The 15,035-nt window shown below is 46.2% G+C and overlaps 1 protein-coding gene across 3 annotated transcripts in view; it reads left to right on the forward strand.

Annotated features, from left to right (window-relative positions):
- LOC122788133 (histone acetyltransferase KAT7-like) overlaps nt 1-15,035 on the forward strand; it is a 1,071,811-nt gene that overhangs the window by 109,891 nt on the left and 946,885 nt on the right. The gene's annotated exons all lie outside the window — the stretch shown is intronic.

Raw genomic sequence — 15,035 nt, forward strand, 5'->3', positions numbered from 1 at the left:
CTCATCGGCACTAGAGTTTTTGGTGCACACTACTGCTACAGCACCGCTATCTTCGATGCAGACATCATTCGTTTAAGTAGGATCAGGACTATCTATGCAAGAAGTCTCTCTGAGAAGATGTGCGCCTTGTCGATCAACTGCTTGTGGCCAGAGGAATTTCTACCTCCAGGACATCTCTCCCCTTTGAAGGTGATCATTTTTCTCCACAGATTCCAAACTATTCTCCTGCATGTCCCACTGGTTATTTCTCAGAACTGTAGCTGTGCCGTTGGTGCGCCTCCACTTCACAGCCCTCTTGAGACTCCAGACCAATGGGCTGGTTCGTCGGGGTGGGGTGTGCCCCTGGTTTCGAGGTTGTCATGCTTGGTTCCAGCTCCCATCCCTCCTCAGGTGGGCCAGCCTTCCGGGTCATGAAGAGGCCCTTGCCTCACTAGGCAAGTCTATACTGTCAGAATCTATCTATCTCCTCTGGGCCGCAAGTGATGAAAGGCACTCCTGTTAGACACCGGCACGGGAGTCTCAGTACACCCTCCCACAGGAAACCCCTTCTACGTTGTCCTCTCAAGAACCTCCCTCCGAGGAAGTACATCGTAAGAGCACGTGCAAGAAGAAGCATGTGGACTTCCCAGTAGAATCCGTGATGGAAGTCACAGATTTCGATGATGGGGAAGGGTCCCCACAGTCACCCTCTGATGAGGTGTCCTTTGGTGAAATCCTCAATATCCTGAAACAGAGAGGTGATTGGAAGTCCTCCAACCCTTCCTCAGAGGAGTCTGTGTTCCTGCAGGCTTTCTGTGCATGGCCCACCTACCTCCTAGGTTACTCCACCTGCCGACGAAGCTCATCCGCTTGTCGGCAGCATGCATGGAAGGCTCCTGACACCATTGAAGCTATTCCCAGAGGCTGGATAAAATCTTATCTCCCCCTGAGAGTGATCCCCACTGGTCTAAAGGTCTCCCAGTAGATACCATGGTGGTGGCGGCTGCAACTAAAAAGGAACTGGCAAAAGAGAGTGAGACTATCCATCCACCCAACAAGGAGTCCCAGGTGGTGGATAGAATAGGGAAACATGTTTTCGCATCATCGACCTTTGCAATCAGGTCCTTGGACTTTTTGGCACATTTCACCAGGCTTCAAAGGGACTTTATAACTGAGCCCTCTGAATCCTTGGCTGGAGCTGTCTCTGAGCAGTAGCCGTGTTAGCTCCAGTTGGGACCCAAAATTTTTAACTCTCCATGGGGGATTTTATCGGAAGGGGGGGAAAGGGGGGCCCGGGCCCCAGGGGCAAGCCTGGTTTGGCTTTTGGACCTTCAAGCTTCCTTCCGACGCTCCCTTTTAGGGTCCTCTTTGTTTGGAAAGGAAAGAACCCCAGGTTTGGAAGAAAAACTTTATTGGGTTCCTTTTCCCTCCCTTCGGCCACCCCCAAAGGAAAGGGGGAAAATGGGTTCCCAAAATTTAAATTTTTTTCCCAAAGCAGGGGTTCCCCAAAAAGGGGCGGGCAGGGGGGCCCCCCAGGGGGCCAAAGGGCCCCTTTGGAACCCAGTCCTTTGTGGCCTTACCTAGCATGGGGTTCCCGGCTTCTGCCCGGACCCCGGGGGGCCCTTTTTCCCAAAATAAAACCGGGGGCAAACATCCAATGGGGGCTTCTCACCAGGAACCCCCCTTCAATACCCCCCCTCCAAAAAAGGACCCACCCCCAGCAAAGGGAAAACAGGCCCCAAAACTTTAAAATGCAAAAAGGGCTAACCTGACCAGTCGGTAAAATTTAGGTTCTTTTTTGGCCAAAAAAAAAAACCTCCAATTTGGAAGAGATGAAAATCCTCAAAATCCTTCAATGGTATTACAATATTTCCCCCCTTTTTAGAAGGGTTTTGGTTGCCCCTAACCTAAAGGGCGCCTTTTAAAATCCTACATCCCCAGGGGGTTCCCTTGCCTGGGAGTCGTCAACCAATTTTTTGTGCCCCCCTTTGGGTTTCCCCCAAACCCCCGGGTTTTCAAAGTTTTCATAACCTCATAGATTTTTTCCCAAGTGTTTCCCTATCGGGAGTGGTTGACTGCCCCAAATCTAAAGGAAAATCGCCCCCATCCCCTGGGTGCCCGGGGTTCATTCTTGGAAAAGTTGTTTTCTGCCCCCAAGCTGTTATAGGAGAGGTGACTAAGTTTCGGCCTTTCTTCCTAAAAAGGCCCAAATTTTAAGGGCCAATTAAAATTTAAAAAGGGGGGGGTTTTTTTTTTCCCTTTTTTCCCCTTTTAATGGGGCCCCTTTTAAAAGGCCTTTCGGATCCCCCAACTCCAATGATTAAAAAAACCCTTCCGGGGCCAGCACCAATTTATCGGGGAAATTTTTTCCCCCCTCTCGGACCCACACGAGTCCCAGAAGGGTGGGGGGGCTGGGATTTCAGGGCCCCGGCTTAGAAACTTTTAAAATTTTTGGAGATGAGGGCTGTACTTCTATCCCTACAAGCCTTACACAAGTTTCTTCCTCAGGGCATCATCGCCATCCACACAGACAACATGTCGGGTGGTTTGGTATCTGAACAAACAAGGAGGGACCAGATCTTACCCCTTTGCAGAGAGGCCATGAGAGGTGGGATGGGCTGTAGCTACCAACCGCTTCTTGGTAGCTACCCACATCCCGGGAAAGTCAAATATATTGGCAGACAAATTGAGCAGGACAATTCTCTCCTCACGAGTGGTCTCTAAACCACACTGTAGCAGCTCAGGTTTTCAGGAGATGGGGGACGCTGCAGCTGCGACCTATTTGCAACTCCATTAAACACCAAGTGCCAAAGGTTCTTCTCCTTGATCCCACATCAGGGAGTACCAGCCATGGATGCTCTAGCACAACCTTGGCCAACAGGGCTACTTTATGCCTTTATGCCTTTCCTCCCATTCCGCTTCTTCCCAGAGTTATTCAAAAGCCTCTCAACTGGGGTCTTCAATGATTCTGATTGCCCCGCACTGACCTCGCCAGGTGTGGTTTCCCTACCTGAAGAAGCACGCAGTGGACGATCCGTGGACTTTAGACCTGATTCCCGACTTGCTAATCCATCAGTCGGGACTTCACATCAGTCCCTTCAATCTTTGAAATTGACAGCTTGGCTCCTCCACTTCCGACTTTAGTTAGAAGGCACACTCTAGACCCGAAGTGGTTCACATTTTATCTTCGCCCACAAACCCACCACTAACAAATTGTACCTTAGTAAGTGGAAGAGGTTTGCTATCTGGGCTCAACTCAAGGGCTTAGACCCTATCACTGCTCCTGTCCCAGAGGTCTTGAAATTTTTAACATCCTTGTTTAATCAGGATCTTCCGTCTCAACTATTAAAGTCCAACTAGCGGCTATTTCTAAATTCCACGAATCCATGGATCCTCCTTTGATGAGCAGCAGACTATGCAAAACTTTCATTAAAGGTGCGAACCTATTAAGACCACCAATTTTCATCCTGCACCTCCGCGGATCTTGATTTGGTTTCACGCATTAACATCTCCCCTTCGAACCGGCTGCTACATGCGAGTTAAAATATCTGTCTTGGAAAACTGCCTTCTTAATTGCAATTACTTCGCAAGAAGAGTTTCAGAGCTTCAAGCCCTGTCTATTAAGCCACCGCACTTGATTTTCCACAAGGATAGAGTATCACTTCGGCCTAATCCATCCTTTGTCCCAAAGGTCTGTTCTAGTTTCTGCCTACAACAATCTCTACAGCTACCGGTTTTCTTCGCAAAATGCAGGGATGAAGCAGAATACACTCTTCATAAATTGTATGTTCACAGGTAGTTACGCTTCTATTTAGACAGGACTCAGCAACTGTAAGTCAGACCAGTTGTTTGTGTCGCTCTCACATAATAAACTGGGCCAAACCATCACAAAAGCTACTATCTCAAAATGGATCAGAGATTGCATAACTCAGACTTATTCTTCTAATAAACAACTTACAACATCTATCAAGGCTCATTCTACCAGAGCTATGGCTACTTCTATAGCTTTTCATTCCAAGCTCGCTATATCGAAATCTGTGCTGCGGCTACTTGGTCCAATCCGCACTTTCATTTCCCACTACAAATTGGATGTGGCATCTAGAGACGAAGCTTCATTTGGTTCCACGGTACTCAGGAGTGTTCTCCAGTGTGCGACCCCGGGTTCAGGTGCTAGGACGCTGTCCCATCATTCAGAATGTAGGCGAGATAGGATCACATAACATCTTTTAGTTATGTACTCACCATAACTTCAGATGTTTGGGATCCATCTCGCCTACATTCCTAATACCCACCCTCCTTCCCCCTGCCTTGGAGATCAGAAGAGATTGAACGGTTTTGAGTTCTACTGTTTTATCTTGTTTCATCTGACGATGTTATATAAGCAGGGTATGCATGTGTGCATGTATGCGGACAAACTAGATCTGGGGGACTGGTAGTGGTGCATCCTGGGATATGGTAAGCTCAGCCAGTAAGAGACTTCGCTCTTGGCATAAGTTGCATGGAGTCGGAGCCGAGGGATCGGCTCCGAACCCATCATTCAGAATGTAGGCGAGATGGATCCCAAACATCTGAAGTTATGGTGAGTACATAACTAAAAGTTTGCCTCCTTTCAAAACAAACATCAAGGGAAGTTTTGGGTCTGGGCACCTTGCAAGCATGCCTGGAAAATAGATGAATTTTCATTCCCTTGAAAGGGAATGTTCCTTTATGCGTTTCTACATTTCCCACTTATTTTTAGGGTAGTTGTGAAGATTCAAAAGGATACTCCCAAAAGTAATTGTGGTGACCCCCTTTTGGCCCAGGCAACATTGGTTCTCCCTTCTTGTGGAATTGTCCAAGGGTAATTACCCCAGGCTTCCTCACAGATTGGATCTACTCACACAAGTCAAGGAGAGTTTGATGCAGCCCCCCCCCCCCATTATTAATCAACTTCAACTGACTGCCTACATGATTCAGTTTTAATACCTTTTAGTCACTTATTTCATGGGGACATGCAGCAGGTACTAAAGGAGGCAAGAAAGCCTGCTGCCTAGAAAATCCTGTATTGATAAGTGAAAGTGATTTACTAGTTGGTGACTAGCCAATCCCTGGGGACCCATAAGCGATTTTATATCACTTCTGCTCAAATATTTGTGCAAGTTGCTTTCCTCTGGCCTTGCTTATTTCTCTATAAAGGTTCATCTTGCAGCTGTTTCAGAATGTCTGCCTTCGGATCCTCCTTTTTCTTCTCTGTTGTCCGGCAGTTATGAAAGATGTTTTGCAGTTGACTCCTTCTTGTCAGCAGGTTGCTCCTTCTTGGAATCTCAACTATATGCCAGGTAAATTGACTGCATCACTTTTTGAAACTGCCCATCAAGCTGATTTAAGGGTCTTGGAAAACTGTACATCTGATGTTGTTAGTCTTCGTTCAGTGATTACTGATGGGTAATCGGTTCCATCCTCGGAACCAAGCCGGCCATATGCCAAGCTTGCGTCACATGCCAAGCTTGCGTCAGCCAAAAACTCTCGAGCTAAGATGGTACCCAGCATGCCCCTCACCCTGTTATCTCAGATCTCGTTTGCTGCATTGCCTAACAGCTGTGTCAAGCCACTTCTCTTGAGCTAAGTATATTTGTTCAATATTTTATCAGATATTTCAACAATTTACCCAGTTTTATTAATAGCTAAGTCTTTATCTTACCCTATCACATTATTTTTCAGTGTTTCAAAATATTTCTTGCCTTTTTAGGTAACCTTGTTACCATCGCTGGTATTCTCTTCTTCCTTACCCTCTTGGCTAGCCTCTCTCATACCATTGTTGGCAATTTCTCTTTCTTTCTTTCTTCTTTGAGCAACGGTGTCTGACAAAAAAGGAAGTCCTGGTTTTTAAAAGGTGTTTAGACGCACATGTTTTGTGTGTTTACTGCTTGAGTGTCTCCCACCTAACTGTTGACCTTCATGTGGGATATGGAAGACTTTCCTACTCATACCTTCAATGAGAGGAAAAACATGTTTTTAAAGGGCCTCCTAAAAACTTCCTTCAGCGAGGCTATTTCTGGGCAGGAGGTTTCATCGCCTCCTTTGAAGCCCCACAAAAAAAAAAAAAAAAAAAAAGTCATGCTGAGACATCCTCGAGGTCTCTTCTATTGTCTCCCGCTAGAGACCCTAGGAGCTGAGACTCAAAAGTTAAAACTGACAGAACCATTGGAATTGACATCCACACCTTTTTCAGCTCCAAAGCACTCGGTGAGGACCCCTTCATCACCAAAGTCTTTGGCACAGACATATTCAGCACCATCTCTGGAATTGATGCAGACCTCTTCGGCACATATCATTGTGCAGACCTCTTCAGCACCGACCAGTGGTGCAGACCCCTTCGGCACCAACCTTGGTGCAGACCCTTTCGGAACCGATGTTCTTTCCTGTTCAGACCTCTTCTGCGCCGACGCTTTTACTGGTGCAGACATTTTTGGCACCGACCTCGGGATGCTGACGCCTTCGGCACCAACCTTTTCCGTGCAGAGAATCTCTTTGGCACCAACGACCTTGTTCTCGGTGCAGACAGCTTCAGTACCGTCTTTGATGGTGCAGACCTCATCGGCACTAGAGTTTTTGGTGCACACTACTGCTACAGCACCGTTATCTTCGATGCAGACATCATTCGTTTAAGTAGGATCAGGACTATCTATGCAAGAAGTCTCTCTGAGAAGATGTGCGCCTTGTCGATCAACTGCTTGTGGCCAGAGGAATTTCTACCTCCAGGACATCTCTCCCCTTTGAAGGTGATCATTTTTCTCCACAGATTCCAAACTATTCTCCTGCATGTCCCACTGGTTATTTCTCAGAACTGTAGCTGTGCCGTTGGTGCGCCTCCACTTCACAGCCCTCTTGAGACTCCAGACCAATGGGCTGGTTCGTCGGGGTGGGGTGTGCCCCTGGTTTCGAGGTTGTCATGCTTGGTTCCAGGCTCCCATCCCTCCTCAGGTGGGCCAGCCTTCCGGGTCATGAAGAGGCCCTTGCCTCACTAGGCAAGTCTATACTGTCAGAATCTATCTATCTCCTCTGGGCCGCAAGTGATGAAAGGCACTCCTGTTAGACACCGGGCACGGGAGTCTCAGTACACCCTCCCACAGGAAACCCCTTCTACGTTGTCCTCTCAAGAACCTCCCTCCGAGGAAGTACATTGTAAGAGCACGTGCAAGAAGAAGCATGTGGACTTCCCAGTAGAATCCGTGATGGAAGTCACAGATTTCGATGATGGGGAAGGGTCCCCACAGTCACCCTCTGATGAGGTGTCCTTTGGTGACATCCTCAATATCCTGAAACAGAGAGGTGATTGGAAGTCCTCCAACCCTTCCTCAGAGGAGTCTGTGTTCCTGCAGGCTTTCTGTGCATGGCCCACCTACCTCCTAGGTTACTCCACCTGCCGACGAGCTCATCCGGCTTGTCGTGCAGCATGCATGGAAGGCTCCTGACACCATTGAAGCTATTCCCCAGAGGCTGGATAAAATCTTATCTCCCCCTGAGAGTGATCCCCACTGGTCTAAAGGTCTCCCAGTAGATACCATGGTGGTGGCGGCTGCAACTAAAAAGGAACTGGCAAAAGAGAGTGAGACTATCCATCCACCCAACAAGGAGTCCCAGGTGGTGGATAGAATAGGGAAACATGTTTTCGCATCATCGACCTTTGCAATCAGGTCCTTGGACTTTTTGGCACATTTCACCAGGCTTCAAAGGGACTTTATAACTGAGCTCTCTGAATCCTTGGCTGGAGCTGTCTCTGATGAGGTCCGTGTCAAAGTGTCCTCACAGTTAGCCACCCTTGAATTCGTCTCCAACTCCTCCATGCACCTGATTTATCACGCCACGGAAGGAGCAGCTAGAGCGGCGGGTGCAGGCATAGTCATAAGACAGCATGCCTGGATATGCCTTTGTGACTTTGTGGATCCCTTCAAGGCTTCCTTACTGAACGCTCCCATTGAAGCCTCTTCTTTGTTTGGACCCAAAGTAAAAGACACACTGGCTAGATGCGAACAAGATGGTAAGACCTTATCTGCCATTGGTGTCCATTTCTCCTCCCCTCAAGGATTCTGTTCCAGACATCAGAGGAGTGGAAAGATGTAGCATAAGAAATCACAGGGCCCTTTCCGTGATGTACATGCCGAGTTCTCCCCCAGGGACAGAGGGGTAAACTCCAATAGAAGACGCCCCTTTCGGGGCAGGGGAGGTCCGCAAACCAGGGTTCCAGGGATTCTTTCTTTGGTCAACCCTACCAGCGCTCCTGAAGGGTGGCCCAGCTGTTTACCTCTGGAAGCAGTTGGGGGACGTTTCTCCTTGTACCCTTCTGCCCGGCAATTCATAACCACAGATTCTTGGGTACAATGGATAATCACCAGAGGCTATCACATCCCCTTCAATCTTTGTCCTGTCCCCCTCAGAAACTAAAGGGACGAAGCAGCACTACAGATATCAACGCTGCTACAAGAAAAAAAAAAAAGAGTCATCCATATAGTCCCCCCAGACCAGATAGGATCCGGATTCTACTCAAGACTCTTTTTAGTGCCAAAAAAGACCGGGGACTGGAGACCAATTTTGGATCTCAGTCTGTTAAACAAATTTGTAAAGGTACAGAAATTCTGAACGGTCACGGTATAGTCTATCCTTCCACTGTTGGAAAAAGATGATTGGATGTGCTCTATAGATCTTCAAGATGTGTATTACCACATAAAAATGGACAAACCATCGAGAAGATTTCTTCGCTTCCATGCGGAAGCCAGTCATTACCAGTTTCGAGGACTGCCGTTCGGACTCTCTACAATCCCCAGAGTGTTCACCAAGTGCATGGCAGTCGTCACAGCCCACCTGCGACTTCAAGGATTCCAGGTGTTTCTGTATCTAGCTGACTAGCTCATTACCACCCCCCACCAGGCGTCTACTTGAAGAAGCCCTGGCATACTCTCTTCACACAGCACAAAGCCTAGGAATTTACATAAACTGGCAGAAGTCCTATCTTACCCCTTCACAGTCTCTAGAGTTTATCGGGTTTTTTCTTGACACAGGAAATTGCATAGACTCAAAGGTGCAAACAGGATTTAATCTGGTGGATGTCACAGAACTCTCTACAGTGGTCTCGTCCCTTCACCCCCTATCAGCCCAAGGCTACAGTGACCATGGACGCTTCCCTGATGGGTTGTGGGGGCTGTTTCAGGGAAAGCTGGTCCAAGGCACTTGGTCAGAACTAGAGGTCCATCTGCATATCAGTGTCCCAGAACTGAGGGTGGTGCTTCTAGCATTGCAAGCATTCCACTCCATCTTTCTGTCAGGGACTATTGCAATACAGTCAGACAGCATGTCAGTAGTCTGGTACACCAACAAACAAGGTGAAACCAAATCATACCCACTATGTCGGGAGGCCATGAGGATATGGCATTGGGCGATAGCTACCAACTGCTTTCTCAAAGCAACGCACATTCCCAGGAGCTCCAATGTGATAGCAGACAAACTGAGCAGGTGCATTCGCCAACCTCACAAGTGGTCTCAATCCTCTAACGGCGGCGGAGATTTTCAACCGCTGGGGCTGTCCTTGCTGCGACTTCTTTGCTTCCCCAACCAGCCACAAATGCAGCAACCACCTCGCCTTGATCTCCCCTTGGGGACAGTCACCCAGGGACGCTCTAGTCCACGATTGGCTCTCAGGTCTACTTTATGCATTTCCTCCTCTCTCCCCTCATTCCCCAATTTCTGACGAAAGCCCGCTGGCTGAAGAGCAAAGTAATCTTCATTGCGCCATATTGGCCTCGACAAATCTGGTTTCGCTTTCTGTGGCTGCACCTGCTAGATCGACCGTGAATTCTCAATCCAACACCAGAGTTGATCTCTCTTCCACAGAACCTGATTCACCCCAACTTGACCAGCCTGAAGCTCACAGCTTGGCTCCTCCACTTCCTGTGATTGCCAGGCAGCATGACCTTTCTTCCTCAGTGCGTGACATACTTATTGTCTCTCATAAATCTTCCACCAGACTAACATATCTTAACAAGTGGAAAAGATTTACCATATGGTTAAAAGAAAAACGTATGGATCCTTTCTCAGCACCTGTTTCTCTATTGCAATACCTCTCAAATCTTTTCAGTCTGGACTATCAGCTTTTACCATTCGAGTTCACTTGGCTAGTATATCTAATTTTCACAACAGTTACCAAGATTCCTCACTTAAGTCACACAAGTTGTACTGAACTTTCTTAAAAGGTGTGATTCACTTCAAAACCCCCCATTTAGAGAACCAACGCAGCCTTGGGACCGGTCATTAGTGTTACAAACCCTGACAGCGCCTCCATTTGAACCAGCATCCTCTTGCGACCTCAAGTTTCTATCATGGAAGACTTTTTTCTGGTCACCATTACTTCTGCCAGACGTATTTTTGAACTCCAGGATTTATGCATCAAACGCCCCTATTTGGTTTTCCATAAAGATAGAGTATCACTGAGAACTAATCCATCCTTTTTGCCTAAAGTGATTTCTGAACGGTCTATAAACCAAACAATTGGCCTTCCAGTTTTCTTTCCCTATCATTAAAACAAAGGAAAGTATTGCCTAAATACCCTAGACATTTACAGACAAATCCGTTTTTATTTGGACAGAACGAGACCTTCTCGCAAATCAGATCAGTTATTTCTGGCCTTTTCTGGACCTAGATTAGGATGTTCTGTTTCTAAGGTCACATTGGCTAAATGGTTGAAAGACTGTGTAACATTTATTTACAAAAAGCACAACATCCCTTTAACTCGAACTGTAACGGCCCATTCTACAAGGTCAGTAGCAACCCCTGCTGCCTTTCATGCTAGAGCTTCTCTAAATGACATCTGTGCAGCTGCAACTTGGGTCAGACCTCATACTTTCATCACTCATTACAAATTGGATTTGGCCTCTGTAGGAAGAGCTTCATTTGGTTCAGTGGTGATCAGAAATGTCCTTCCATGAGGGCCTCCCAGGAATAAAGGTAGCTGGGGTCTCTATCCCATCAGTAATCACTGAATGAAGATTAACAACATCAGATAAAGAAGTTATGTCTTATCATAACTCTCCATCTGTGTTGTTAGTCTTCGTTTAGTCATTACTTCTCACTCTCCTTCCCCCTTCCTTCTGAAGGTTTCTGGTGGATCTTATTGTCCTATAACAGCGGGTCATTTTGACCAGAGAGGTAGCCTCTGCTTCTTTCTACAACTTGCAAACTTGATCTGAGGTAACGGGGAGAGGGGCATGCTGGGTAACATCTTAGCTCGAGAGTTTTTGGCTGACGCAAGCTTGGCATATGGCTGGCTCAGTTCCGAGGACTGAACCGATTACCCATTAGTAATCACTGAATGAAGATCAACAAAACAGATGGAATGTTGTGGTAAGACAGAACTTCTTTTTATCATTGTTGTGATATCTGTGAGAATAGCATCTGGGTTCACCCTCCATGAAAGCTTGCAGCTCAGTCTAATTTTCTGTAGGGATCCTAACCAAGGGGTAAAAAGATCATACAATCAAACCACTCAGTAAAAAAGTGAAGACAAATCCAGCCAAGCTACAGTTTTCATGATGTCATATCTTAAACCTCTTGTAGTGAGGGCCCATGGGATATATGCAAATGACCACTTAAGGACATGCACTATTTTGGCTATATGGTTTCTGAAGGCCCATGTCCTTTTACTTTTCCACTTATGCTGTACTAATGAGGTCACTAACAAAGCTAAAACATGCATGTCTGCATCTAGTGGGATTGGGCTTTATTGACCTGAATATATGCATAAAGACTTAAAAAAAAAAAAAAAAAAAAAAAAGTCACAGTAATCTGTCCTCCTTCCAGGATATATGGGCTTTGATATTCAACCCATATCGACTACAGACTAATGAAGCAGTGGGAATGATTAACATACTACAGTTGTGAAAGTTGCACTTACCCATAACAGTAGCTGTTTGAATTCCTCACTGTTGCAGTAGCCCCCTCATTCTCCATCCCTCTACTCTTTTATATAAATGTAATTGAGATATATGAGGTAGGGTTGTGTTTGTTTCTACTTTGTATGATTTATTGTCTCTGGTTATTTCAGGATTGTTAGTCTTTTCTCTCATTGAATGGGCAAGAATGTCCTGAAGAAAGCTTCACCCTGACTGCTGATTCCCCCCTGGGGATTAGCCAGTCAGCAGTCCGAGTGAAGGAGTGGGTGGGAGACCGAGCTTTTTGAAGTTGACCAGTTGTTGTTTCCTAGGTGGGGACCAACCCGTAGCCTAAGGGCTACTGCAGTAGTGAGGAATTCTGTCATCTGCTGTTATAGGTAAGTGCAACTTACACAGCTGTACTATACAAGGTGTAGCGATGGGAGTTGTTATGGCATCTGCATTTGCTAACATTGTATCTGATGTCCATTTTCATCCTTTCCTCAAATAATGGGATCGGATCTGATCCTTGGATCCGACTCAGTCGTTTTGCTAGCTTGTGGCCATCAATGAACTCTCAAGCTCTTCCTTATCCATAATGCACCATCTGTAACATCCCTCAGATCTCATTTGCCGCTTTAGGTTTTAGACATGGTCACCTTCAGCCCTCAAATTTTCAGTGAGCGATAAGTCAATTTTCCATATTTCCTATCTAAAAGCATTTACAAATAACTATTCCTTTAATCTTCGTTTTTCATTTTAAGGTGTTTCTTCCATTATCTTTCCTATATTTTGAGTGTGAAACTTTTCTGCCACCGTGGTAGGCCTATCTCCTTCCCTTTTACTCATATTTACACGTAGTGTAAACTCTGTCATTGCCATTGTTGATGTTCTCTCTTTTCTACAAGTCTTTTTCTTGTAGTTCTTAAATACCATTGCTGGTATTTTTTCTTTTCATAAAAAAGGGAAAGTTTACTTTAACTTTTCTGTCTCTTAACTAGGAAAATGTCTGAGAAGGGTCCAGTAGTTTTTAAAAAATGTGATATGTGTGGGCACAGTTTGCCTTTCTTTGATGCCCACAGTCTTTGTGTATATTGTTTAGGACCAGAACACTTACAACAAGACTGCAGTATTTGTCATGGGTTCATCCCATGAGCTTTAGCTGACAGGAAAAATAAGCTGATTTTAAAGGGATTACTGCCATCTCCCTTTTCTGAAACCATTGCTGGGGTTTAGTCCCCCAAACATAAATCTAAAGACCCATCAAAAAGGTCTGGACCCTTGGATTCTCCAGCATCTCTCTCTTCTGAACCAAGAAGAAAGAAAGAAGAACTAGATCCAAAGCTACGTCTAATCTGACCATCATCGGATCTGACCAGACATATTTTGGATGCTACATCTTCGGATCCGAAGCCCTTACCAAGAACTACATATTCACTAAGTCTGGATCCAGTTCCTTCCAGGGTGCCCTCTCTCTTTTTAGGAAGGCACTCAAAATCACCGTCCCTGGTGTCCTCTCATTCCACCAGGAGTCTCATGGAAGCGGATATGGAGAGGATGATGAGGAAATTTTTCACAGAGCAAATTCAGTAGGGAGTTCTTATGGTTTCTACCCCTTTGGGTCAGGAAGTCCGTCCATCTACCACTCCATCGATTAACAGCACTTTCTCAAATTCAACCGGTGGTTTTAGAGCCCTCAGATCTGAGTTTTCAGTGTTGATCTGGTTCAAATCTATAGAGAACATTGTCTTCGGATCTGACTACTGCTCTGAGTGCACCGGCTTCAGTATCCTTGGAGCAGGATGACTCTGGACCCGAAGCTTCCCTGTTGGATCCAAGAGGATGGGGTTGACTTTGAGGTTTTCAGAGCCATTTCTTCCTCTTGGAGCTTCAGCACTGGATAGCTGGTCTCTGACTTCCACCTTGGGTGGATTGCTCTTGGAGCGGACGGAGGTGACGAGCCAGAAATGTGCTTTCTCGGTTCTATTGGCTTGCTTCTGTCTGGAGCAGTCTGCATTTGAGATGGTGAAGAGAGTGCTCTCTGCTCCAGCAGGTCAGACAGGTCCTTCCTCCTCCGATCCACCCGCTACTTTTCAGATGACTTTGCACCATGACCCTCAACATTCTACCCCACAGGGACAGCCAACCCAAAGCTTCCAGTCTACTCAGCAGGATATTTTGATCTCATCTGATACTTCTCTGGACCACCACACTGAGGAAGTCCCTAGGAAGAGAAAGTGAAAAAGGAGGCACTTGGACTTTCCTCAGGTGTCAGTCATTGAAGATACTGATTTTGATGAAGGGGAGTGGTCCTGAAAATCGCCAACTGATGACGTCTCATTTGGAGACATTCTTGAGATCCTAAAGCAAAAGGGTCACTGGTCTTCCCAAAACCTTTCTCTTGAGGAATCAGTATTTCTGGAAGCATTTGGTACTGGTCTCTCTACCTCCTGGGTTACTCCACCGGCCAATGAACTTATTGATTTGCTCTCCAAGTGTGAATGGAAGGAATCTGATATGATTGAGCCAGTCCCAAGGAACCAGACCAGATTCTGGCTCCACCAGTAGGTTGGGAATATTGGAGTAAAGGGGTTCCAGTATATGCCATGGTTGTGGCTGCAGCTAAAAAAAAAAAAGGAACTCACTGAAGAGAGTCCACTGTCCATCCTCATAAGGGTGACAGATTTGGGAAGCATGTTTATGCTTCAGTGACATTTGCACTTAGATCGCTGAACCATTTAGCACATTTTACTAGGCTACAAAGAGTTTTGATTAAAGAATTATCCAAATCTCTTTCTGGAACTGGAACTGCTGAGGCTCAGTCTTCATTAGTCTCTCAGCTGGCTACCCTACAAGCTCTATATAGTTTGTCCATGATGCTAATCTCGCACGCTGCAGAAGATACCTCAAGGGTTCAGGCATTTCTATTAGGGGGAATGCTTGGATACACCTGTGTGATTTGTTTGGAGCCCTTCAGGTCATCGTTTGTCAATGCCCCCTCTGACGGGACTTCTTTGTTTGGCCCCACAGTAAAGGACATACTCTCCAGGTGTGAGAAAGATGGAAAGACATTTTCTGCAGTGGATGTATGTTTTTTGACCCCTCAAAGGACTTTTTCAAGGAATCAAAGGGGAGGTCAAAAAATGCGGTTCAGAA

This window comes from Protopterus annectens, chromosome 13.part0, assembly GCF_019279795.1.
Source record: "Protopterus annectens isolate FY-2018-M chromosome 13.part0, PAN1.0, whole genome shotgun sequence".
NCBI classification, from domain to species: Eukaryota; Metazoa; Chordata; order Ceratodontiformes; family Protopteridae; genus Protopterus; species Protopterus annectens.